The sequence below is a fragment of the Chaetodon trifascialis genome, chromosome 20, assembly GCF_039877785.1.
Source record: "Chaetodon trifascialis isolate fChaTrf1 chromosome 20, fChaTrf1.hap1, whole genome shotgun sequence".
NCBI classification, from domain to species: domain Eukaryota; kingdom Metazoa; phylum Chordata; class Actinopteri; order Chaetodontiformes; family Chaetodontidae; genus Chaetodon; species Chaetodon trifascialis.
Genome location: NC_092075.1, coordinates 9,224,263 through 9,252,129, shown reverse-complemented (window position 1 = coordinate 9,252,129; position 27,867 = coordinate 9,224,263). Strand labels below are relative to the sequence as shown.

At 41.3% G+C, this 27,867-nt stretch overlaps 1 protein-coding gene across 1 annotated transcript in view; it reads left to right on the top strand.

Moving 5' to 3' along the window:
• The first annotated feature begins 21,038 nt into the window (after positions 1-21,038).
• rgs3a (regulator of G protein signaling 3a) overlaps positions 21,039-27,867 on the top strand; it is a 114,633-nt gene continuing 107,804 nt past the window's right edge. Inside the window, exon 1 of the mRNA XM_070988272.1 lies at positions 21,039-21,372. The gene's annotated coding sequence lies outside the window, so the exon portion shown is untranslated. The remainder of the gene's footprint in view (positions 21,373-27,867) is intronic.

Here is a 27,867-nt window from a genome sequence, read left to right as displayed (position 1 = left end):
CATGCTTTTGTTGTGTGTATGCCGTGTGTACAGTACTTGCTGATTTGAATTTGGACACTGTGTGTGGTAAGCAGTAGGTGACTCAACAACCAGATTTTTTTCATCTCCCTCAAATAAAGCTTGATTGGGTGCCTTCTTGGCGGGGAGGCAGTGTGGTAATCAGGATTAGCAGAGAAGTTCATCTCTGGGTTACTGGTACACTGCCACTGGGCAAGATGTCAAAATAATGAACTCATGCTCTGCAGGGTATCGCTATTGTGTCACACTTCACCCAGAGGTGTGTTAAATCATGCTGTAAAATAATCTGGATTATTGCCACACAACCACTACGCTGGCTTAGTTCCATCTATTCTGCAGCTCGCAGTCACTGATGATTTAATCTGTGTATTAAAGACACACAGATGTCTTTGTCGCTCGCCCCAGAAGCAGCTGTAACTCTATGTTTTTTGTTCCGTGTTGTCTTAAATTAACGTATCATATCACCTGCCTTTGCAGCCTAATATTTCTGAACTGTTTGATAAAAATATATTGAATATTTAATAAAAAATATTACATGTTAATTTCTGAATAACCATCAAAGTAAATTGTGCAGGCCACATTGTCTTTGTCTGGCTCCAAATGGTACCAAACCAACCAGGCTGTAGAAAACAAGGAAGTGTCTGTATTATAACACAAAACAGGTCTTTTCTCTGACAGAATCATTTGACCTCAAATTCAAAGTCATCTTTTACCAGTAGGTGGCTCATTAGTTACAGTAAAGGCAGATTAAACAGAATTAATCAGAATATTCCTGCAAAACAGGCTTTTACGGGTATGTGGTGCTTTTGCAGATTGATTTAATGATGATTTTCTGCTCCATTGATAGATGGCTTATATAACATGACTAAACTGCGTAACGTTGATATCACTTTATGTCCTTAACAAGCTGCATTTGGTCCACTTTTAGGCCAGATAATTATGAAACCCTGGCTCGAGGCTGCACCACTTCTGTAAATTAGGAAGCTGTAGACAGTGTCGGTGATACAGTGTATAGAAACAAAGCTCTTTTGTGCATGTTGCGCAAACGCACATGTAATTTATTTATTATATTGTTCAGTTTGAAAAGTATTGTATGCAGATAAAGATTAATTACGGCGATCTGACCTTGGCTGCTGGATTTGAACAGGATGCCCTGTGTTTGCCAGCAATGGTGACAGGTCACATGGTCACATCCTACTGCCAGCCCAAGTGCAACTGTGAGAAGATTGTAAAGATATAAAAATGTCTCAACAATTTTAACATGTTTTAATCTCTTCTCTGTGCTTCCTCTCTCTGCCTTTAGCTGTACACATACACAAACACACACACACATGCAGACACAGACAAGCATCAGGTTTCTTCTCTTCTCTATAGCTGCTGAAACCATCTTCCACAGTGGCAGTGAGCATGCTCTCGCTGAGATGACCTGCCTCAGAGTCTACCTGCGGAAGCCCCCTAACAACTCCCCTGAGACATCGTCCTTCCTCCTCAGGACCCATGGTGAGCTTAAATTTTTTCACTTTTTGTTGTGGAAAATAGACAGTATTTTTAGACTGCAGCATGTAATCGTTTATTAAGAGGTTTTTAGCATCCGTCCATAACAGCATTAACTGGAAAGGTACAAAATATCGCCTGTTTGTCTGTCAGTTAACGCGTCTACGGTACAGGAACATGCCCATGTTATATAAAGCGTTGTGTCATAGCGGTCTGCCAGCACAGACACGCGATCCTGCCGTGTGTCTAACATGAGAAGCATATTACTCGCAGCAACAAGTGGGCTCGGATGTAGCAACAAGTCCTTTGGTATGGTGATGAGGCTGCCCCTGCTCATCTGGTGACACCCTGAATAATTTATGGAGGGTGTTAGCCAGACTGGAGGAGGGTGCACCTGCACTCTTTAGAGTAAGACTAAAGCCTCATCCATTATCCAGTATTTACCTGTCCACACAAATGAATATGGATATGTTATTACAGGGAAGTGGGTGGGTGTATCAGGAGGAATGGAGGATCAAATGAAGCTCTCCCATCTTGTTTCTCTTGATAACTTCAGCTTCATAATTACTCAGCTTCTCAACACATCCCATCACTCAGTGGTAGTAGAAAACAGGGGTTGTCAGTGTAGCCGTCCTGAGAACTTTTGCTATGTTGGCAACACTCAGATCTCTTGGATTTATCTCCAGATTTTGGACACCCTTCTTCCTGCCGGCTGACTTCTCCAGTCTTCAAATGTCATATTTGAAACTTGTCAAAATGAGAGATCACAAACTTTCCTCTGTGCACACTTCTGAATGATTTATGTGAGTAGTCCATGTTTATCAAGCCTTGCTCGACATGCCTGGAATCTGGCATTCCATCTAAAACAATGATTTTAATACGTTCAGAAATCTGTTATGTTATGCATGATCTTCCCGCTTGGGGACTCACTGAGCTCATTCTGAGAATGTGCCCTTTCAGAACTGGGTCAAACTTCGCCATGAGCTTGACTTCTTCCAGAAAGCTTCCATTGTTTGGTAGAGTGTGTCTGTGGTCACCCTCAGGGAAAGATGTTTCACGACCAAACAGTGAATGGCAGCCACTAACCTGGTGTGGACTTAATGTTTTCTCTTTCCCCTTTGGGCATTTGCAGCGTATCTACAGTATAGTTTTCCCTCCTACGAATCGAACCTGTAGTTCTTTGCATGATAGCATGTATAGAGTGCAGTCAATTGTTCATGTGTTAAGTATTTGACTACAGTTTTGTTGTTATTTCCTTCACTGGTACTTTTATACACGTGTTGCAGCAGAGGAAATGTGCAACTTCTGCCACCCTTTCCCACCCATCATTCCGGCAATACTCTGTAACACACACACAAAAACAAGACTTCTAAACAACTTAAAGCCACACACATGCATGCATTGAGACTTGTAGCAACTAGGACGAGAATGCCTAATAGTAATGGAAGATGGCCCAGTTTGCTGCTGGGAAATTTAAAGCGACTTGACAAGTTTATATGTGTAACTACGGAGTCAAGTGGTTTGAGCTAAGTTTCCTCTGTTCAGCTTTTGTGTCTTTTGCTACCTTTTATTTGACAGTCACAGTCGCACTGTAGAGCTGATTACTGCATAACTAACTGGGGTTTGAGGCAATGCCTAAATCAGGCAGAGAAGGGAAGAGGCAGAAAAGCTCTAGGTGACGGAGGGAAGGGGAGAGAGGAGAGGAATGAGAGAAAAATCACTGGAGAATAGATACAGAATAAAGAGGTTTTGTCAAACAAGATCAACTCAAAGGTATTTTGATTAGAGGCCAACCTCATTTAAAGATTAATTTGACTTTATTCATACATTTCTTTCAAGTCACTATTTAAGAGGAATAACAGTAATTGTGCAACCCAGAAAACAAAAGTCACCAAAAAGGACTTGAGAAAATATGGTAAATCTGATCTCTTCTGTGGTAACATTGATAGCTCTGAATGTGAGGTAATAATGTTCAATGTTTCCAGAAGAGCAAAGATCATTTGGTTTAAAAGCATCAAACAAAATGTGGATCCGAAAACCTGTTCTCCATTTCATGGCTTCAGATTTTAACATTCAAACTGAATGTGGGGAACTGAAAAAAGTGCTGAATGTCCAGTTTTCAAATGAATGGTTTGTTTTTTCTTCAAGATGGAAGTTTGTGCTTTTTTACGCGCTTGTTATTTGACAGAGATGGATGTTGTTTAGACTAACGTAAGAAATGACTCATATTTTTCTGCTGGTTGACTCATCCTCAGATAGCCTGTCAGGTACTTTATGTATCGGCATTTTACCACAAAAAATAGCTTTTGTTTTTTGTTGTCACCTTATTTGTGTTTTCAGTCCATGTTCTTCCCCATGCATGGAGCATTTATCTTTCTTTCCCTTCTCAGAATGGAAAAGCCTGCCAATGATTATGTGTAATTGATGGAAGTTCCTTGTCATCATGATTAAAGTGCACAGAGTATTTCAGGTGATTAAATATTAAATACAGGCCAAGGCCTTTTTAGAATTATGAAATGTGTAGTCTTCCGGAGCCTGAATTCCCCCAGACCTTCCTCTTTGAAGCTATCAAGTAATGCTCCACTGTTCTTTCTGTCAAGGCACATTGGCATCTGACATATAGGTGTCCCCTCTATGAATTCAATGGACACAGTAAATTTGATCTACTCCTCCTATTAAAGCCTATCTCACTGCTTTTGGCAGCTAACAAGAAAGAAGATGAGTTTTTGGGAAGTTATATAACAAGGCCGTTAAAAGAAATCCAGGAAGGAAACGAGAGGACACCTTGTGTGGCTCTCATCAAATCTGCTCTTTGTTCCCTTTGGATCAAATAGGATGAATTGGCGCTCGCCCCAGATGAAAACTTTGAATCCTATACACAGCAGTTTCCCAACTTTTCAAAACCGTCCCGTTCTCACAGAAAATGTTACAGAACACGGATTAATCCCGCCTCTTTTCTTGTTCCTTTCTACTGATAATGGCTACTTTAACTGTCACATAAAGACCAACATTGTCCCCTGGCTTGGCCTTATTGGGTGCTGGTGGGGCACGGGTTTTCAAATGTAAATGTGACAAATAAGCAGCAAAGCCTATTAAGGCAGAGAGGGAGAGAGGGGGAGTGTGAGGTACAGGATAACGAAGACACACACATGCAGATATATCACATAACCTTCTCAGCAGCTAGACTATGGCCTTTTGTTGCATCTTTTTCTAATTTAATTGAAGATATATTTTGGGGTTACATTCTGTACCTTTGAGAAAATATTTTTCACTCCACTCCTGAGGTCAGCAAATCTTGAATTGAATCTTTGAGACCTGAAAAGACCTGATCTGGGTGTCCTCTTCTTTAGTTGTTGTCAACATTGAATCAGCCTCAGAGGAACATGGCAGTGTGGCGTTGTGTTGAGTGACAGCATCAGTCAAAGGGCCACTGCTGCAATGACAAAGTAGGACAATATTTCAAACAAGTTATTGTCTGACAGAATGTTAAAATAGATCCTGCCGTTTATTTTATATGTGGGCATGGAAAAACATGAACAGATCATCCTTGGTATCTGACACACGTCTGGATGACATGTTTGGTTTTCCTTTGGCAGTGCAAAGGGAGCCACAATATATAGTATGTGTGTTGTCATTTATGTGTGTTTGAACGTAGTTTGTGTCTGCTGGTGTGTGTGTTCTTAAGTTTGCATAAAAAATCATATTAGTCAGTGGTTTTGACACACGTAGGGGATGTTATCTGAACCTATACAATATTCATATTGCTGACTCGGGTGTACCCATGTCCTGTTGCTGGACAGGCGGCAGCACTTTGTGACCTAATCGAGCTGGCACATGAACAAGGACAGGCTGAGCAGAGGGAACTCAGACAGGGAGTGACCCACTGTCAATATGTTAGTGTCTTGTATCTCCTTTTGTGGCTCTAGGCTTTTTTTTTCTTTTTTCTCCCCCTTTCTCCACATCTTACTAATTAAATACGCCTTACAGTATTTTGCCAGTCTGGTGTAATGCTGTGCATAACATTTGTCTCTGTGTTAATGGCAGGTGATTTCACTTACATTACATCTGAGGTAAACAGACTACTTTGAAAAACAGTATCCAAAACCAAACAGAAGAGGGAAATTACTCAGGCATTCAAACGAGGAGCAACAAAAGTAAGACATCTAGCCACCTTACTTTTAACCATTCACAGCTTTGTCCCAAAGTGGGGGGCAGGTAATGTTTGTAAATTGATAGTGTGGGCCAGTGACTGTGTTTTTATAGTATAAGAGGAAATGGAGCAAATAATTAAAGTTACACAAGGATTCAAGGAAATTTATCTTTTAATTTTCATGTCCATGAAAGGTGTTTGCAGCTTTGTGAAGAGCTGGGTCTTTGCAGCGCTGTGACGTTAAAAGCAAACACTAGAAAATTAACTTGAGTCTCTCTGTCTTTGTTTCTTCAGCACAAGTTGAGTTTATCCTTTTTATTTTTTCCTGTAAAATTTTTTTCTAGTATAACCTGTTCTCCAAAGTGTTGAACACTTTCATTGTTGAGGGGACTCATTATTTTTTACAGCTGCCATAAAAAGTCTCATTGGAGACCTTTTATGACGCTGCCTTATTTTAATTACAGACTCTGTCCCTGTAAATGTTGTAAGGTTGGCAGCTCCCTAACACTGAAAGCTTGTTTCGCCTTGACCTTACTTCACCTGTATAAGCTTGGCATTTTAAATTCTGTCCTGCTCTGAATTCTGCCAGGCACATCAGCACATCAGCTCTGTGGCTGAGGATGGCATCTCTGCCACCTGAGGGTGTGTTCAGTGCATTTCTGAGGAGGCAAAGCAGTGGCTGAAGGACGTTGAGGTGTACATTTGTTTAAGATTTTCAATCAACTGGCAGCAACATATCCAAGTCAGTTTAATTTCCACAGCCCAAAATCACAGATTTGCCCCAGAGGACATCAGGATTTGTTAAAATCCAGCAACTTTTTGAAGATCTTGTGGCAGCTGAACTTTGCTTCCTAATGGAAATGTCTCTGATTAGAGTAGGTTGGGTAGCCATGTATAAATCCTACTAATTTATTCAAAGGTGGAGCATTCCTGAATCAGGAAACAGTCTCTGAAGGTATTTCTTTCAGTAACACACATGAGTGAGTTAATTGCTGCACCTCATGTTGCATAACTGCTTAGATCTGCATTGGTTTGACATGTCACCTATGAGTGATGTTGCACTAATATGTATTAGTATTAGTCTTTTTTCTGACATTAGCCTGTAGCTCAAAGCATCACTGTGCCGCAGACTCTCTGTCTTGTTAAATAATTAAGGTCAAAGCCATCTTTTCCTCAACCTGTGTTTAATCCAAAGTCATAGAATACAATATATTTGTACATGGAGATAATTGGAAGGAGACAACGTCAGTTTCATGTGCGCACAGTAGCCTATATCTATACTGTGGTTGTGCTTGATTCTATTTGCATCGTGTGTTTTCATTTGACCCACAGTGCTGCCTCGTCTGTCATGGCCTATTAATTCACTCCTACTCTCTCAGGCTGTAACCTCTGCTTCTGCAATGTTGTTGTTCCACTCTTACAGGCCATCTGCTTTGGAAAAGGACAGCTCTCTTCTTCTTCGTGCCTCCTTATTCTTCTCTCCTTCCTCCCTTGTCTCTGAAAACCTTTGCATGTTCGTCTTCCATCATTAACAGTGACTGATATTTATACTGTTATAATATTTTTTTCCCCTTTCTTTGTGTGGGCTGAGGTTACAAATAACACTAATGCATTCTATCTTTTGGAGCAATGTGTTAACTGTACGTTCAGTGTTTCGTGGTATCACTTGGAGTGTTTAAGAAAGAAGGAAAATCCCATTATAGGATCAATACAAGTCCTGCTCCTGCTGCCTGTTTACTACAAACATGACCTTTTAGCCATTGAAACAGCACTGTAAGCATGTTGTGCCCAGTTAAATAGGATGAATTTCCCTGCAGTGCAGGACAAGAAGCAGGAAGGGATTTTGCTTAATTCGACCCTTCAGTTAAGTCCTGTTAAACGGTGATCTGGACCTTCTTCTTCTTCTTTGCTTTATGTACTGTGTGAGAAAGGAAGCACCTCTTACCGTATGTTCCTGCATTGTTATCCTGTTGGTCCTGGGGAGCAGCAATGGTGTTTATGAAAATGAACAGCTATTTCCAAATTGCAAAACCAGAAAAAGTAATGACATTGTATGATGAAATCTGTTTTTATGGACCTGTCTTCTGCACAAAATTATTTTCCTGCCTTGGGCTTCCAATAGTCAGTATTCACTGTCTTTATAGCTGTCCTGACATTGTTTTTGCAAGTCTGCATTTACCATTATCCATTGGGTTTGTTTTATACATGCAGTGTGTTCCAGATTCAGTTTTTTTTGAGACTGCTTCAGAACTACCTTCAGGTTCAGATGTACCAGGGAGATATTTCAAACAGTGTTTTCACTTTGTTCTTCCACTGCGGCCAGCAGCACAAAACCATGCCAAGTTCAGTGTGGGAACGACAAACATCCCTTGTACCCAAGCCCTGAAGTGCCAGCAGCGTTATCACACAGCGAGGCTCCCACATTTTAGCTTCAGACTGTGCTCTTATGAGCAGGATTAATTTAGAATAGCACAAAGCCAATGTTAGCAGTGGCCATGTCAACAAGGCTAACAAGTCTCCTGGAGCTGTTAGCAGTGCTAGGAGACTTACAGGAGAGAACAAGAGAAAGAGGCAGACAGAAAGTGTCAGTGAGGGAGAGGAAATGTGACAGATGATAGACAGTGGACAAAAAACACACACAGACAGGCACACACACGTAGACACACACACTCTTTAACTTCAATAACACATAAATGGTTAAACCTATGGTGACAGGCTTTTTGGTCCTCAGATGGGAGATGACGCAATGTTACAGTGTGAACACATTTCTGCAACCACAACGTGCTGCACGCATGCACGCATAAAGGCTACTGGCCCCTGGAGGCTATTTGACCTTTTTTGGTTTGCATGTGGGCTGCACTTTCAAAGCTGTCTGCTCGTGTTTCCTCCTCTGCGTGCTCTCTCATACTGTCACGTTCAGCGTCGTTTAAGGATCCACGTGGTATTTTGTTGTTTTGATTTTTGAAAATGAAATCAAGTGCATTAATGCCAAAAATGATGCCCTGCTATCCAACGAAAAAATTTGACATTTTAGGAAAAGTTATTATTTGCTTTTTTTATTGAGCGTTGGATGAGATGATTGACGAAGTACCACTCTTATATCTGTCCATTAAATATGGAGCTACAGTCAGTGGATGGTTGATTTAGCTTAGCATACTGTAAGGACTAGTAGCAGTGGGAAATTGCTAGCGTGGTTGGTTTTACAGGGGCTACGTGCTGGACTATTTCTTGTCCAGGTGCAATGACTACCTGGACTTGTGTTGGATGCCGTGCAGCCAGTGGAGACTTCAGGCAGTCACTGTGGCCAGGAAATAGTCCATCACAACCAGTCTTTACGCTGAGGTAAACAAATCATCTTGTGGCTATAGCTTCATATTTATCAGACACATGTGGGAATGTATCGGTCTTAGCAAGAAAGCCAATACGTGTATTTCCCAAAATGTTAAATCATTCCTTAATATAAACCACAATGCTCAACAATGATACCTGTCACCACGTCATAACCCCCCCTTCTGTTGTTTTCAATCAGGTCAGCTGAAGCTGTCAATCATCCAAGACCATGAAGTACTTGTTGTTAGTGGTAAGTCCCATTTAAGGCTGTTCCTCTAGAGACACTGCTGTGGAGAAACATTTTGTACCTTTTTTATTTTATTAAAAGTGCTACACCATGTGTGTGAGACTGGCGACATATTGCTAGAATAATACGCAAAATTTTAAATATTATATGGCAAGGCAACTTTATTTGTATAGCACCTGTGAACTGCAGCACATGAAGGAAAATTTTACATGTCACTCAACAACATGTGACCAATAATGAGAAAAGGCGTGGGTCGGTGGGAAGGTAGCTGAGTACATTAATCCAACAAAAGTGGTTGCTTATTTTGGTCTCCCAGCAACGAAAGGCACGCACCCTCCTGCTTTAGCTTGTGATGCACCATCTCCCCTCTTTGCGTCTTTTGTCCCTGCCATTTCTCTCAATGAATGGCCATGTACTCATCAGATTCCAGACGAGATTTTTTTTCTTTCCTTATTTGTTCTTGTCCACTCCTGCACATTTGACACATTTGATGAAAAATCTAAGTATCTAATTTTTCCCACTCCAATTTACATACATGAGGGGACCAGAATATTAAAAACGCCTGTCAGGATAATGCAGTTCAGTACAACACCGTCACTCTGTCCTCAGAAATTGCTGTCAAATTTGATCAACACATTATCCTGGATACCGCTGCACGGTGGCGCAGCAGGTAGTGCGCGTGCCTCACAGCAAGAAGGTTGCCGGTTCGATCCCCGGGTCAGGCGGGGCCTTTCTGTGTGAAGTTTGCATGTTCTTCCCGTGCATGCGTGGGTTCTCTCCGGGTACTCCGGCTTCCTCCCACAGACCAAAAACATGCTCATTAGGTTAATTGATGACTCTAAATTGTCCGTAGGTGTGAATGTGAGTGTGAATGTTTGTTTGTCCTTGAATGTGGCCCTGCAATCGGCTGGCGACCGGTTCAGGGTGTACCCCGCCTCTCGCCCATTGTAGCTGGGATAGGCTCCAGCCCCCCGCAACCCCGAAAGGGATAGGCGGTATAGATAATGGATGGATGGATTATCCTGGATACCACTGGAAAGTAGTATGTTGCAGGCACAGTGACTGTTGTTTGCTCATGTATAAATCAGTAAGTCAAACCAGCAGCCGATGTACTGTTTTTGCTTCGACCCTGCTTTGTCTGCATGGAAAATAAAGCTCTCGAATAGACTTGGAATCGAAATGTACTTTGGCTTTCGATGTGTATTGCATGTAGTTTATGTTATCAAGTGTTATGGAAGAAAAATCTGAGGTCGTCAGAAATGAGCTACAGTCAAAAGCTAGACTGCAGATTGGCAACCTTATGGTGTACAGATTCCTCGAATTATTATGTATTATTGTGTTTAAGTTTATAACACAAGCCCAGTTTACAAGTCTGTTTGTCCAGTTTTTAAATGGAAAGCCCAACCTGTTCTCTATACTTTCAGCTGTACCTGCATCATTTATATGTCGTCTACTCAATCCATCCAGTATGTAAATGCAGTGACAATATTTCTGCTGCAGTTAGCATTTGAGTTTGAGCCCTGAATGAGTCACATATTAACAAGATGTGCAGGCGGCTGTGGTTATTTTATCTGCATTAAGTTGACATTTTGCTCTTGTATCTTGTAATATCTTGAGAAGGGTCTAGAAAGCAAACTGTGGGACTTGGTGTAGCTTCCTTTCTCAATGTTCATGTGGGTTTGAGCACCGCAGAAGCCCTGTCATGTATTCTTATTTTCGTGAAGCAAACACTGGTAGAATGGAATCTCATTCGATTGCTGTGCTTTGGCACAGGATAAAGTACCCACAATAAATGGCTTTGTTGGCAGTGAGAAAAAGTGCATCAAATGTTTACTTACTCACACAACTTGTTTCTAGAAAGTATGCAGGTTTCCTTTTTGGGTTCTCAGTCACTGGAAATGCTTGATGGCATCTTGCAAATCATTTTCACAACTTGTTATTTCAGCAGTCAGACATCCTCTTGTTCTTCCTCCACATACTTCAACAAGAAACAAAAAAATGAGTTAATGGGAAGCAGGCAAGCTGTATAAAACGTGGCAGTCCACTTTTTCCCCCAGCCAGAGCAGCCTGCCCAGTGTATATGCCAAATATGCTTCTACATTTTGTGTTTTCTGGACTCATAACACATGCACACATGGTCTACATGAGCAACCTGATCCACTTTTGTGTTGCAATAGTGTGTTCATTCAGAAAGATGGTATACTGTACAGGATCAGAGCCAGACTAAGATTTACAGTGGAGCTCAGCATTTGTGCATCCAGTGCTAGTTCTTTGTTGGTGACGTTGTGACCCAGCACTGAATATAAGATGTGCATATACCTTTAATGCGACTTTCAAGTCATATTTCATTCAGTGGGCTACACGGTGGCGCAGCAGGTAGTGCGTGTGCCGCACAGCAAGAAGGTTGCCGGTTCAATTCCCGGGTCTGGCCTTTCTCTGTGAAGTTTGCATGTTCTTCCCGTGCATGCGTGGGTTCTCTCCGGGTACTCCGGCTTCCTCCCACAGACCAAAAACATGCTCATTAGGTTAATTGGTGACTCTAAATTGCCCCTAGGTGTGAGTGTGAGTGTGAATGGTTGTGTGCTTGTGCCCTGTGATCGGCTGGCGACTGGTCCAGGGTGTACCCCGCCTCCCGCCCATTGACAGCCGAGATAGGCTCCGGCCCCCCCGCGACCCCGAAAGGGATAAGCGGCATAGAAAATGGATGGATGGATGGATGGATTTCATTCAGTCCTATTTGTATGTTCACAGTTTTGGAGGCAAGGGCCATGGTGGCAGAGTGCCAGGGGCCATGTGACTCTTATGTAAAGGTATGTACCACTGCACAGAATGAGGCAAAATAAGCCCTTGTGGGAACCGTAAGACAATGGTGGAGACTAGATTTTATGTACTTTTGCTTTGCTGTCCTCCTCAGGTTGGCATGTTCCCAGACAGTGATCCCAGAGACAGACAAAAGACTTGTATGGTTCCTCACTGCAGGAACCCTGTTTTCTTGCAAACCTTTTCCTTGTAAGCATTCAGTCAGTTTCCTCCCCAATCCACCAGTTACACTTGACATTATGTACAGGAAAGATACAGTAACAGGATGTGACAGATATGCAGATAATAACTTTAGATTATACTCACACATATTGTGACTCTCATTTGTAAACTTTTCATGTGACATTGATGCCAAACAGTTTTTGGTACAAAGTTTCAGTGGGAACAGTTCATCCAGTTAATCAGAAATATGCTTATTTTCTTTCCTTTGTTTTCAGTGTTGTCAGTGAGGAGGACCTTCATAAGAGACTGCTCTTCACCATGTGGAACTCTGACTCCACAACAAGGTACCACCTCTGAAGGTTGATGATGTTTTTCCTTTAAACCCATATTTAAAATGTTTGTTTTCAAGGACCTGTCACACAGGAGTGCACCACATGTGCACAGGAACAAAGCTTCCCACAAGGGCAGTAAAATACCATTTTATAATTGATGCTGCTGCATTCTTGTGTGTGTTTGTCTATGTGTGTGTGTGTGTGTGTGTGGGTGTCTTTGTGTGGCTGTTTCTGAATCTGGCAGAGTGAATGTGTTACTCTCGCCTCGCCTCCCTGCCTCAGACTTAAGCTGAAACAGGGTCATTGCTGGGGATGGAGGACATATGGTCGAATGAGTCACACATTTCTTGTGCTATGTTGTGTTGAGAGGACAAATGAAACGTATTGCTGTGTGCTATAAATACTGAAGAACACTACTTTTAACATGTTTTATATGGTTTAAGGCTCCTTGCCAATTTACACAGAACACTGTGGTCCCCTTTGTTTTCTTGAATGATTGTTTTCAGTTGTGTAAAAAGAAAATACCAAAGACAGCATGTGTTTGAAAGGATGTATACAGATGTATACAGGGACAGGCTTACATGAGGGGCAGAGTTTAGATTCTGGCATGATTATAAAGATAAAGACCTTTTTGGGACAGCTTCTGGGACACAGATTAAAAGTGATTTACTCTTCTTTGCTAAGCCTCATTCACAGCACATATCCCCTGGTGTTAATTGGGAAAAACCAATAAGACCAAATGTTTCAAATAGTAAATACATGTTTGATAAAGCAGTTTTCTTTGCCCGAATACAGAATTTGCCTTTTTGTCTGATTATTAGTTTGCCCGCTTTATTATGCTAAGATTCCAAGTGTAGCTTGCCCAAGAGCTTGATTTATTGTAAGCCGAGAGCACTCTGCCCTTCTTCTGGCAATAGGTATAAATGAACTACAAGATGAAAGAGGTAGACTCTTATATGCTGTTTTCTTTGTGCTGAATGGCTTGGAACCAAGGCTACAGTGCATATAGTTGTGTTTACCAGGATTTGTTCTCATACTTCAAATCCACTGAGAGACATTTCACACATAACCATGGATTTTCCATATGCTTTGACAAGTGAGGGCAATATTGTCGTCTTCTCCAGCAAACCAGAGCAGTATCTGCTGCGTGCCAGCACTCTGTCACCTCGGATGAACAGGAGTGATCTGACCAACTCCATCTGCAGCTTTGTCGTGGAGTTAATGACAAGACCTTGAGATCACAACCTGTTGAATATGTCCCCTCAAATACCCAAGGACAGCATACTATTGAAAACAATAATAACATTGCTGCACATGAATGTAGTTGTTCGGACCCTGTGTTGAATAGAGAATTGGGTTATTTAAATTAAAGTTGGACTTACTACGTAAAAGCAAAGGGAGTGCCAGGAAAGAAAAGCAAGTTATTGCATCTTGCACCTTCTCGGACCCCTATCATAATTCACACAACCCCACTTCAGCTATGAGATGGAACTTCCAGGTCTGTTACAAGCACTAATTTAATGTTCAGGTGGAGACCAGATTGGATTTTGCTCTGTAAATAAAATTGTAATGTAATGTCATTGAGGTTGCTGAAGTTAGAAAACACCAGGCTTTACAAAGTGTCCACATAGCACAAGATACTGTCATATCAGGTAATGCAGTATATGCCTGCATAAACCGCAGAAGCAGCTCATGAAACATCAATGTCTAAAAAGATCTTCTGTGAGGATTCAACAAGGATAACAGACTGTGGGCAGCAGTGCCTCTTCAGCAAATCCTCTTAAACACCCCAGAGCACTGGCCTTGGTGCTGCTGTAGCCAAACCCAGTTGATCTTGACATGAATGTGAGCAGTCCTGTATTGTAGGGATACAATGACACACTGTGCAGCTAGAAAATAGACCTTCACTTGAATGACAGCTCCAGTCAATACAGACACAAAGCCTTGTTTCTGTTAGATAATATGAGAACTAAATGTATATGAACACTAGGCATCACACTCTTATTCTTATCTACAGAAGATCCATTTCACCAAACAAGTCTCATATGGACTTCTGCCTGCTTCACAGCATTGTTTATCCACAGCTGTGGATCCAGGCTTGAGACTTAACAGTGTTTGATCAGCGTGAGACCATGCGACACGATATACAGTATTGTTTGCAACAAAGAATCCTTTGGATGAGTCATTGTCATTATGCTGTATTGTTTTGTTAATTTATTTCTTTAGTTTCACCGTTAAACATAAAAAATAACTTTGCATAAAGATTTAAGATGATGAGTGTACATCATACATGAGTATGTGAGAAGCCCTGTGGGAGACTGCAAGGTGCGACTGCAGCTGGCTACTGGACCATAGGCAGGAAATACAGGGTGCTTATTTAACTTTTGGTGAAATTGCTTTGACAGCTATATGATGGATTGCCATTTAATTTGATACAAATATTAATGGCGCTCAGAGGATGAATCCTCCTGGCTTTTTCAGTGCCACTATGAGGTTCACATTTGGGATTTTGAGTGAAATGTCTCGACAACAACTGGATGTCCCTCTCAGGATGAATCGTAATCAGTTTGGTTATTCCTTAACTTTTCATCTAGCGCCATCATCAGGTCAAAATCCTCTCATTTCCTCTCAAAAGTCCATTGCTGTCATGGTGACAGAGGACAAACATGACTCGTTCCGAATCATTTGCAGTTTGGTTGCAGCTAACTTAATTAAAATAACTTCGACTGTCTGCCCTTTTGAACTATAATGATGATTGGTCTTTTGTTGCCATGGCTGCCAACGTTAGCTTTGCTAATTAGCAACAATTCTTTTGAGATAATTTTTTTGTGGCTAGTTTTTTCAGCTAATTACCCGGCCCGCACTTTCGCATCCTAATGTTAGAATCTGGGAAGTTACATTACACAGATAGCACTTGGATCATGATCATTGCTGTCTCACCATGGCCAGGTCTTCTTGGATCCACTTGGGTATTGCACATCATAGTAAACAGACCCGGGACCTGCAGCAATAAAACAGGACCCGATCTGGACCCGACTGATTGTATGAAACATACATCTTTTTATTTTATTTATTTAATCTTTACTTAACCAGGAAAAGTCACACTGACATTTAAAAAAAAATATTTTGCAAGTGAGACCTAAGACAGGATCGGATCACAGCATCAAACATCAAGCATATAAACATGAGAACAACAGAGTACAATAACAACAAAGAAGTCCAAACAGAGATACAGTGCAATAAACAAGGCAGTATTAAATTAGGCATATGTTTGTTACTTGTTGAAACAACTGCAGCTTTCAGTGACCACAAAATTTCTTCTAAATTTAAAATTGTTTCAAGAGTCTCGAGGTTGAGCTCGGCTTGCAGATTCTTTCCAGGACCAAGGGCCATAATGGAAAAGACTAGCTTTGCCAGCCTCTGATCTGATAGAAGGCACTTTAAACTGAAGCCTTTTGTGCATCCGAAGAGTATGACTGCGTCGCAGTAATAAAAGCTAGGTGAGAAGTTTGCCTGAGATAATCTTACAGATGAAAATCTGAACCCATATGCTGTTATGTACACATGATGCATATTTCCTGCACACTCTTCCTAGTCACTCTGACTATTCTGGTGAAAAGGAGGTTCTGGTTGAATGGCCTGGCATAAAGTCAACATTGTCTTCACCACGTTCTGTCAATGCAGCTGAGCTCTTTCAGTCTGTGGCTCATTCTACTGAGGCCAAGACACATTTAAGGTATTCATTTGCTCTGACGGCTAGTTTGCCCTCGAAACAGCATCAGCAGCTGCATTAGTCCTGTCCAGCTGGGAGGTTGTCGAGAACTGTTTCTCTCATGTATGCATAATTAAACATCCCCACCCCCTTCGCCTCTGCCTCCACCACACAAACACTGCCATAAGTCTGACAATATTGGTGCAATGTCTGTATGTTGACATATTCATGAAAAATATTTCTCAAGTATGACGTTTGTACTACTTTGTACTTTTTATGTGTGTTTTGTTTGCCTTCATTATGACTTACGATGCCTCTAACAACACAGATTTCACCCAAGGGAACAACCGTGTCCTATCTTTTTCGTAATAAATAATTCTGCATGCGGTATTGTGGGACAAAATTATGTTTGACAAAGTCTGACACCAAGATGGAAAACACTATAAATTTTAAAGAACATCACATTGATTAGTTTGTATTTGTAGTTAGGTCTGCTGGATTGAGCACAATTGGAGGATACAAAACACATTTTGGGTGTCAGATGTGAATTAGATAACACATCAGCTTTAGTTAGGGGTATTAATTGATTTTCAACATATTTATTTTTTCCTCTCTGTCTGTCTCTGTCTGTATCAACAGGATGAGTGCTCTGCTGGGCTGCATGAGCTTTGGTGTGTGCTCACTTATGGACCCAGACAAGGTAAGTTTAAACACGGAGATTATAGGTATAAAGACATTCTGTAAACACTGTCCTTAGCTCCCATTTCAACTTTCGCTCCTTCTCTGCGTGTGTGTCCCTCCATTAGACCATGAATCTAAGAGTTTAGTTCAGTGTGAATGAATTCCAGTGACCTCGATAGTTGAGAGGAAAAACACTTTGGGGTTACCAGTGTTACAGCAAAGCAACATTGCCTCCAGATACTGGAGTACAGCACAGTTTGAGTCACCCTCTTCACTAAAATGTTATAGGTCACACACATAAGCACACATGCACTCCATGCATTTAACTGAATCTCACGTTTTTACTGAATTAAGGTCAGGTTTTTTTTTTTTTTTAAATTGCTGCGCAAAAATGCAGTATGATCAGATGACGTGACACATTAAGACTTTTGTAATAGGACATTAAATACTTTAACTCTTTAAACAAATTAAAATGAATCTTTTTTGAGAAAGGCAGTGTAACATGAGCAAGATATGAACAACTTGCTTTGTTGTTGTCTGTCACAAGACAACAAAGCCCAAAGTTGACTCCTTTTATCAGCTTGTGTTTGAGCTGTCAAAAGCACAGCACATCCTGTTCTCATCACACATACTGTACATTTCCGAGCTACTGCTCTGGCCTCTGTGCTTGACGAGCTGGTGTGAGCACTGAAGACGACACAATACTGTTCTTATAGAGATACTAAAACAAGAGTTATTATCTACAGCTGTTTTAAAGGTTCTGTGAAGCTGCAATCAGGGACATCAGTGCTTTGCAAAAAATGCTGTGCATGCGAGCATGTTAACAATGACAATGCTAACTCAGTCAGGCGATCCTCTGGGCACCGTGAATATCTGTATCAAATTCAGTGATGATCCATCCAGTTGTTGTCGTAGTTGTTTTTTCAGTCTGCACCAAAGTGCTGGATCAATCCAACAGAGGAAAGGACAGCCACTCAGAGACACACAAAGCATGACACCACTTCATCCCACGCACCTACATAATGATATGGAAGAACACTGTCTCTTCGTCTTTCTTCCCAAACTGTCCCAGGTGATAGCAGATAAATGTGAGGTCCAAGAGTTCAGCATTGCTCTGTGGCTGAGTTAGAATAGGTTCTCCTCCACTGTACAGTATACCCCCGTAACTGCTTTTCCAAGCTATTGCCCTTCACTGTTTAATTATTCAGCTCTAATTTATCCAACTGTCTTTTCTCTGCCTTTGCGGATGTGCATAGTTTCTTCAGGCATACCACATATTCACATCTGAAAAAGAAAGTCCACGTTTTAGTGGTTTGTGCAGTAACCAATCTTTGGTATGTAATGCCTCAGCACTATCATTTATGTATGAGATTACATCATCTAGCATGCATTTGTGTGTATTTTTAAAGCCACACAAGGTCATTAGGTACTTTTCCACAATACAGAAAGTCTATAATTTTGTCACTGCTTAATAAAAGTAGAACAAATATACTGTCAAACTAACCAGAGATTCTGCCTTGGATTTGGGGAAAGCAGGAAACCTGGATGCTCATTATGGTTACAGCATATTTGAGAAAACCTCAGAGAAATAGCAGAAACTCTCATCCAATTGTCTGTTTCTGTAGTTGAGCATTCTGCGGAGATGAAGCCCACAATTAGGGCTCTTTGTGAAGCAGAAATATGAAGGTCCTGGTGATGGAGTGGTTTAAGACACATGACAGTCTGGGGTTGAAATCAGTACAGAAAAAACCCCATCTACATTGACAGTGACAAAAAACTTGTCTTTTGGCCTCTGATTTTTGACTATGAGAACAAATAAAAGGCTGCACCTTGTGGTAGGAGTCGATATTTGCTTTCAGTTTTAACTATTTGACCCAAACTTTAAGACATCAAAGCTCAATTTGAAAAATGGTCTCTGCTGTCATTGAAAAGGCCTTTAATTAGTTGCCATTTTTATTACCACTGTAATTGTTGTTGTTTTTTTCTTTTCTCTGGCTGGCTGAGAATTTGACACAAAACCCTAAATTTGCCGTTTAGAAATAAAACGGGGAAAACAAGCCTCAACACAGCTGCAAATTTACAAAACCTCTTGTTCTCTCATAAACTCGCCCGTTTTTTTGTCATTTCAATTAAAGTCCACATGAGTGCGGAAAACAAACAACGGGAATAAATTATATTTTACTCAGGCTTATGGCTTCCTTCCTCTAACATTTATCCCGATGAATATTTAATTGGCTTAATATGCTAATGAGGGAGCTTTAGCTTTGAGTCACACAGAGTTATTTCTCTTTACCCCGCCAACACATCCGTTACTCTCTCTATTCTGTTTTTTTTATTCAGCCCTTCCTTCCCTCCACTCTGTCTTTACATTATTTCTGAAGTATTTGGCGCACATGAGTGTTGGCTGTTATTTTTGTTACCTGCCTTGCTTGTCTGTCACATCTCATCATTTGTTTGCACCTGTTTGCCTCTTTACCTCTCTCTATCTCCTGCTTTTCATCTCTCCCCATCCTGACTTACAGCTCTCTTTGCCCCACTCTTTCCCCCTTTGTCACATGTGCAGGGTAATATTGAACGATGGCATAAATCCCTCTCTGACTCTCAGGACATATGCCCTCCCCTCCCCCATCTTCTATACAAGTCCCCTGCCCATCCTCCCCCCTTGTCCCACAGCCCGCAGAAATCTGTCCACTCAGATAAGATGCTTTTAAAACGGAGATTATTGTCACTGTCCATGGCATCACATTATTTAGTACAAAAGAGGAGGCTGGCAGCGTGTTTGTGTGTACGCGCATGTGTGTGTGTGTGTGCTGTAATAAATGTGTGACACAGAGTAAAATGATGTCAGCTCACAACAGTGTTGTCATGTCCTTTTTTGCACGACTGTGTCCACATCGTCAGGATTACAAGTCAGATCCCCTCTGCCACAGCCTGCTCGACTTTATGTAACACACATACAGTAGTTCCAAACACATAACACACGTCTGCACACACACACCATCTGGCTCACAGTGCAGGAGTGCAGAAGTGAGGGCAGCAGCTGCTGGAATAAGCTAAAGCATTGTGAGTGGGTGAGTGTGTGTGCAGTGTTTGCAGCCCTGCAGGAGCAAGCAAATTGAGTCTGTGTGTGTGTGTGTTTGTGTGTTTCCGTACAACATGTTTATGCTTTCACATAGAGAATTCATTTTAAATTTAGCTCTCATTAGATTGAATCCCCAAGCTTCAAGACATGCATAGACGTGCATGCACTTGGAACACACACACACACACACACACACACACACACACACACACACACACACACACACACACACACACACACACACACACACACACACACACACACACACACACAGTCACTCTTTGTGTATGTGCTGTAGGAAGTTCAAGGATGGTACTACCTACTTGGGGAAGAACTCGGGAGGAAGAAGCATCTTAAAGTGCCCACACACTGCTGCTCTACTGGTAAGTTAACTATCTTTGTCAATTAATCCAGTTGGTTAATGCTTTGTCTGATTTTTTATTTAACATTTCCTCATTTAAATCTGGAATCTTCTCTGTCTACAAGCCATGTTTATTTTAGACAAAAGTCTGTATTTGATAGTGTAGTCTTAAGCACTTTGGCATATTTTTTGTGAACCAAAACTCAACAAACAAAGGTAAAAAAAAAAGAAAAGAAAAAAAAAAGCAGTTTTTCTAATGAAACCCAGATATCATATTGGCATGGATTTCACAGATTTTTTTCAAACTGTACTCAGGATGAACATTTCAGTTATGAATGACATATTGCATTGTATAAAAGAGTGAAATCAAAATTACACAAACAGATTCAAATTTGTAGTTTCATGGCTAATCTGCAGTGTGTCAGAGTCACAGCAGGAACACAACTCAATTTAAGTACTTTAAGTACATGCCAAGTACATATTCTGACATCTTTGTGTGTGCCTGGAGTGTGCCAGGCTCACAGCTCTTAAGTCTTTATCAGTCTTTGGGTCTGGAGGTGGGGCGACCGGGGAAGCGAGGGATTAAGAGAGGGGAAGAGAGAGGGATTGGGAGAGCGAATGAGGGAAAGACAGAGAGAGTGGGGAGGGAGGGGTCTGGACGAAACCCTGACGCGTCACAGTTGCCAGAGAGAGAGAGAGAGAGAGAGAGAGACGGAGCTCTCTCATACCGTTCACTGCTGGAGTGGATCTCCCCCTCACACACAGACACACACCCACCCAAACTCACACACACACACACACACCCACACATTCACACACACACACACACCAAGACACATTTGTTTGGACATCTATTTTTCTTCGAGTGCTCCTTCTCTTCCTACTTATGTTTGCACTCACTCGTAGTTTCACGTTGGTGGTGGTGGTGTGTGTGTGTTGGAGTTATGCTACTCTGTGCCAGCCATAAGGGCAGCCTAGACTAGGTGAGTACTATGTTTGTGTTATCATACATTACTGTACTCACTACACATGAGTGCATTTTGGAAGTTGCATGTTGCATTGCGAAGCAGCAAATTTGCAACGTGAAGTGTTTTCTTTTGAGGATGCTGTTTGGATGTTTCCTCTGGACTCGTGTTTGTCTGTTGCACTCTCTCCCTCCGCTTCTTCACCGTTTCACCTTTCTTTTTTCTTCTTATTGCTCGTGTGCTCTTCCTTATCTTGTCCCATCATAACATCTCTCTTCTGCATGCTTTCATTGTTGCTGACATTACTTTTAATGTCTCTTTGTTGCTCTGTGAGAAGGCTTCTAATCTGCCAATTCTCATCTAATTTTCTCTTGCTGAGCCAAATTAGTCACAATTACTCTATGTGCGAGACCCCTGAAGGAGCTTAGCTTACCCATGCAGTGAATTACTTACACTATGACACCATCTTTTTGTGCACGCGTATGCACAAACCTTTCACGTCAGCACACAGTGACATGCACATACTCCCACATGCACTTCTCCAAACCCTCCACAACCCTCCCCATTCTTAGTACTTTGCTTATTCGTATAGTTCCATTCTGGGTTATGAGAATGATGGTGATATCATAAGACGTTAGCTAACCCAGTCCAATTTACACCGCTTGGCTGAACTAGGCTAATCTGCCTCATGCAACTTTAAAATTAGTTTTATGCTTCTGTGGATGGAACTGGGACAGGAGTATCAGATTGGACTCAAGCCTCAGCCAGCAGGAAACCATTACAAGGCGTGCATGAGGGGATCTTGACTTGCATCTAAGGGTTACAGAGTCAAGTAATTCGTTTAGCTCTAAGCTGAAAAGTGTTTAACACAAATTGCTGAGAAAGTGCAATAAAGTTCATTAATCCCAAATAATTTTAATTTCATGGCAAAAGAAAGGAAAAACAGGATGTAGTGGATGTGAAATGTTTTCATCTTTCCGAGTGGCAGTATTGCCCCACTACTGTCTCATCTGATCCGTGTGTGCGTGTTTGTGTGTGTTTGTGAGTGGGGGTGCATGACCATGCATGCACTTGTGTGTTGCCAGCTGGCAGAATGTAGGCCATGGATGCACTGCTGCACCATGACATGCACTAACATGGAACTGACCAAAATCCATTCATTACAGCATCCCTCTATGTGTTTCCATCCCCTCTCTCTGTCTCTCTCTCTGTCTCTCTTTCTCCTCCGGCCCATTGAATGTCTGTCAGTTCTTACTGATTATCCACGTGTTTGTGAGTATCCTTGAGCCCTTGCCTGTCTTTTCCATTTCACGCCTCTCACCTGTAGTTTTATTTTTATTAACCCCTCTCTGCTTTTTCAGACGTCACTGTTCCTTATTCGCTCTGGCATCTTTGTCATTTGTCTCTCAGTCCTCAGTCCATCTCTTATATAACCTAGCACTGTGGCAGAATGCAAAAAGGCCTTCACTAAACAAACAATTTGATGTAACACTAGTTGCCAGCCCATAGAAGTCCTTCAATTGCGATATATACTTTATTTCATTAAGGGAAATTTTGCAATTATGGGAATGAGGTGCATGCTGGGAGCTTGGCAGGCTCACCATGTTCCTGTTCTTGCTTTGGATAAGTTAGCTTTAGATTCAAAGATAATTTATAATTTTTGCTGCTTGCCTCATCTGTAACTCCAACTACTCTCAAGCAGTGATTCCACAGCAGCAATCATTATGTATTCTGACTAGTATGTGTTCTGACACTAGTTTGTTAGTATGAGCTCAGGTTACTGTATAAATGAACAAGCATATGAATAGCTGATTGTCAAAAACATTCATTCTGAAAAGAATGTCTGTTTTCATGAGTTGAAAGTTGAGTGTAAGGGTTTACTTGTTCTTATTGGCTACATTTCTTTGCAGATGTAGCTAAAAAGTTTTTCGTACATGACATGACCATCAGGGCTGTATGTGTTATTTTGGGGAAACTAACTTTTAGTTGTCATATCAAACTTGTAGTAATGTCTGTGCTCTCACTGCGTGCTCAGGAGGAGCTGCTGTTGGTGTGTGTTGTTGGTTGGTGTGTTTATTTGTGTATCCTGTTCTGTGTAGCACATAGGGGAATTATAGTATGCACTGTTCAGGGAGAACCACAGAGCGCTGTGTGAAGGAGGTTCAGTTTGCACTCTTTCACCAGGCAGGAGAAGTTTGACAAGGGTGAGACAGCTAAGTCCAATGAACGGATCCAAAGATAACTTTGGTTGTGGTTAGTCTCAAGTTTGCTTTGAGAGTTGAATTTGTCAGTGAGTTGACATCAACTCAAAATTCCCATCTCCACACACAAGCTCAAAGACAGTGAATGTCAACAGATAAATGGATTTTCTCTCACGCCACATCCACTTTGAAAGAAAGTCTAACTTAACAAATAGTCATCATCTGTTGAAACAAGTCTTTTACTGGTCTGCTAGATTAATCCGTGCTAATGTGCACAGACTCTCACCAGAGGTGCACTATTTGGATCAGCGTGCCCAACTAATCCCTCGCTCGGACACCTGTGCCAGTTCAGAGCCAGCACAGTACCAGGCCAAAACTCCTGGGAGGGGGCCAGAATTATGTTTGACAGGGAAGCTAGCAGCACACCTACACATGATGTAGCACTGGCCTGACCTAATGGCCGGCTTGCGACATTCAGTATCAGTATTAGTATTAGAACGACAACAATATGAATGCTCAAATATCAGCAGACCATTTAATGAGTTTTTGTCATAATGCAGAAAAATATTCTTTTAAAACAAATGATGCAAAATACATGCAGATAAATCATATGAGCAGAGCACAAAGAGAGGAATGAACTCTGAATCAGATTGTTACCAGTCATGCTTCTCATACTCTCATGTGCCGTTTCGTCTCACAAACTTTCCTCTTGCATAGTTCAGACTCTTCGCTTCCATAACAAAACCAATCTGCTGAGGCTTGACAGCTAATTACCCTGTCGCGCTACAATAAAAAGGCTGCCATCTTAACTTTGCTTAAAACGAGCTGAGAGACTGAAAAGGAGAGGCTGTGCATGAGTGGCAGCCAAACAACATTGCTGAGATATGGAGTGACAGGGCAATTAGTGTTGATTTTCAGGACATGTTTTTGTATTAGGCAGTGGTAGGAACCTCTTTTAACCTCAGTAATATTGTGCACTGCTCTATAAATGCTGTTCTACCAGTAAAAATACTAATTGTACAGGATCTATGGATATTACTAATTTGAAGTGTAAATAAAACATGAAAAATTGTGTTTCTACGAGGTTTTTTCAAACTGCCTCAAATGCTCAAAGCAGCAGATATCTGTTAAACAGTGCTTAGTCTTGCAGTTAATTACATATCAGTGGATTAATAAAGGACTTTTTAGCATTCCAGGTGGTCATAAGGTTGGCAGTATATTTTTTTGGAGATTAGGTATTTTGTTGCCCATCTGTGCGTGTTTGTGCACAAGCATGGATGCCTTGGCATTTGTTACCGATTAAATACGAAAGTGAGCATTTGAGAAACTCCCTCAGCTCTGCTTTTTTGGCTCGCCAAGTGTGTCAATGGAGACAACTGACCCACAGTGACATGTACGTGTGTGTGTTTTTGACCATGGCTAATGCATTTCCCTCCAACAAGCGTACAATGTGGGTCAGGTGGTCTGTATATGCATGAAAGTAAAAATAGCAGAACACCCATTGGGCTCGTGCTAAAAAAAGTGTGTCATCTTCATCGTACACACACTTGTTCCTTTTTCATAATAGGTGAATGGAGTCCAGACATGCTGTGTAGACGCACACACACGCACATAAACACATAAACACTGCTCTCCCAGATTGCAAGCCTTCAAATCAGCCGATTAAAATGAACACTGTGTGATTATATGGAAGAGGCTGAACATGGACATGGATGTGGGGGGCAGGGTGGGGGTTTATATTGTGATGTTGTTCTGCTAAATACTGGCTGTTTTGTGAGTGTGTGATCATGTGAGACAGTGTGTTGATGAATGTATGTCTGACATGCCATGTATCTGCTTTGACCCCACGCTTACATCCATTTGACCTGAAGTGAAGCATTTGACCCAACAGTTTACACTCTCAGCTCTGTGCTACAGCGCCACACATTCTGCGCCTTTGGCACTGTCAGCTATGCAAAATCAATCAATATCAATTAATATCAATATCAATTAAAGCCCGTCTGACTGCTTTTTCTTAGCATTCAGTATTCAAAGAACATTATTTATACTTCGTTACTTCGTACTTTGTTGAAATACTTCATCTCTTTCATAGTTAGAAAACTAAACAGCCAGCAACACTGTGAACTATTTTACACATGTGTTTTCACTTATTCTGGCTAATCAGACCACTGCTCAGGTTGGCGTTGGTTGGAGATATTTATTAGGTCAGCAGACTTCCTGTCATAACAGGAAAAGCGTAAAAGGTATAAATGATAAAAACTAATTAAAGCTGAATTTCATTGAGCTACTTCAGTTTCAGGATCCTGATATTATGCACGCTGGCTCACGGTCACACTGTCACGTCTCACTGGGACGCTGGAATGTAAGTGATTGTTAATGTTATTAGTAACACCTGTGCTTTTCCCACTGTGACAAGTTTAAATGTCTGCTGTGAGAAAGGTTTACAATAGGTGTAATCTTTCCAACCATGATACGTAGGCACATAAACACTAATAGGGGTGTGTGTGTACCATAGGTGTTCGTGTACTGCTGGACCAGGAGTGGTAAGCCATTTAAGTGAGTAATTAAGTATACATTATCCTTTGAATGAGATATCTCTAAATTAAGAAATAAACAATATAATTGAGACCAGAGCCAGACCTCGTGTTTCTTGGCATTCAGAGAGTAAAACAGCAACTCATTGACCTGTAGTCTGAGACCAAACTCACCTTATTAGTAACAAGACAATTTGAGAGTGTGATCTGCATCTGTTGGTGGTTTCTGCAGTAAAGTGAAATCCAAGTAAAAAGGAATTTCATTCACAGACATGATGGATGTAGCTCAGCTAATCTTAATGCCCAGCTGACTGATGTAGTCCATAGGAACAAAAGTAGCCCCTCTTTAGTTGATGTGAATTGTGCTGTCAATCCTCAAAATTTACTGGAAATGTTTCAGTGATCAAAGGTGATGACCTGAACAAGAAGGTGGTGGCAGACTGCAGTGACATGTTACCACCAGAGGGGAGAGTGGTGAAAGGGTGTAGCCAGTCCCAGACAACCACAGAGAATGCTGCCACTTGTACAATCCAAACTCTGTGGATCACAAGCATGAATCTCCTCAGACTGCAAAGCGACAAACAGTATAGTCTTTAATCTCCAGTGGGTGACACTTTCATGTGTTTGGGTCAGAGGCAATGAACCTTGACGGCTGATAGTCGTCATGGACATAAAGTAAATTAGAATTGCTTTCCTGTTTTGGCAGGCATATTGAGTCGGCAGAGGGTACACGGAGCTAAGTGGGCACGACTTGAGGGAGTGTGACTGCCAATAAGGAGCACGCTCATAGAGAACAGACATGTTCTCCTCATGTGTGACAGCACATGGTGACAGTTCAGCAATCAAGTTGTCAATATTTTGTGACGTTAGGAAAAAATAATGGAAAATATATCATTAATAAATGACATTGAAGAAATACTCCATTCAGAATATATATTGTTAAGTATCTTGGCTCATCTGCTTTCCTTGTAAAGACTGGTAAAAACTTGGCTCCCTTCTTCTTCCAGTTTTGAAGTACTCCAGTGTTATACTGTAAGAAAATTGATTGCAGTTGTCAGTTTGAATAGCCACCTCCTCTCTTGATGCAGCTTAACTGTGCCAAGGAAGACAAGGAAAAGGCATTAAAGCTCAATTCATGCGCTTGCTTGTAATATTGACGTGCTTGTTTGCGGTTTTTGACTCTCTTATTTTAGAATAGCAAAGCTACACCAAAGGAAATGCATAGTATTGCAACAATCCCTGCTATTACTGTATAATTAAATGATCAACCTGATGATGTAGTGGTGGCTGACATTAATAAATTTGGAGGTGCTATTCAGGGTGGATGTGAAATTCCCTCCCAGTCTCTGAATATTTCTCTGTTTGTTCTCTTCAAATCCCTTTTGCAAATCTCTATCAGGGACAATCATTCAACACTTTGAGTCAACAGACAGCAGACATAATCCTTTCTGGCTGTTATGCCTTACTCAGGACAGAAACAGGAAATGAAATGCGTCAGTCACGACTGTCCAGCTATCCAGAATGGCCAAAAGTCATCACATTGTCTTGTACCATGTGGCATAATGCATTAAATGAGTCAGCCGCTCAGCGGTTGCTGAGGTCAAGCAGAGACCAGGGCATAAGCATCTCTTGTTCTGTATTTTGAATGTGAACGTTACTCTTGTGTCTTATTTGAAATGTATTCAGCTTTGGGCTGGTACTGTGCCGATAAGCCATGCATAAACAGAATGCATTAGATCCTCAGGGATCTAATTGTATGTGGTGAACATGTACATTAC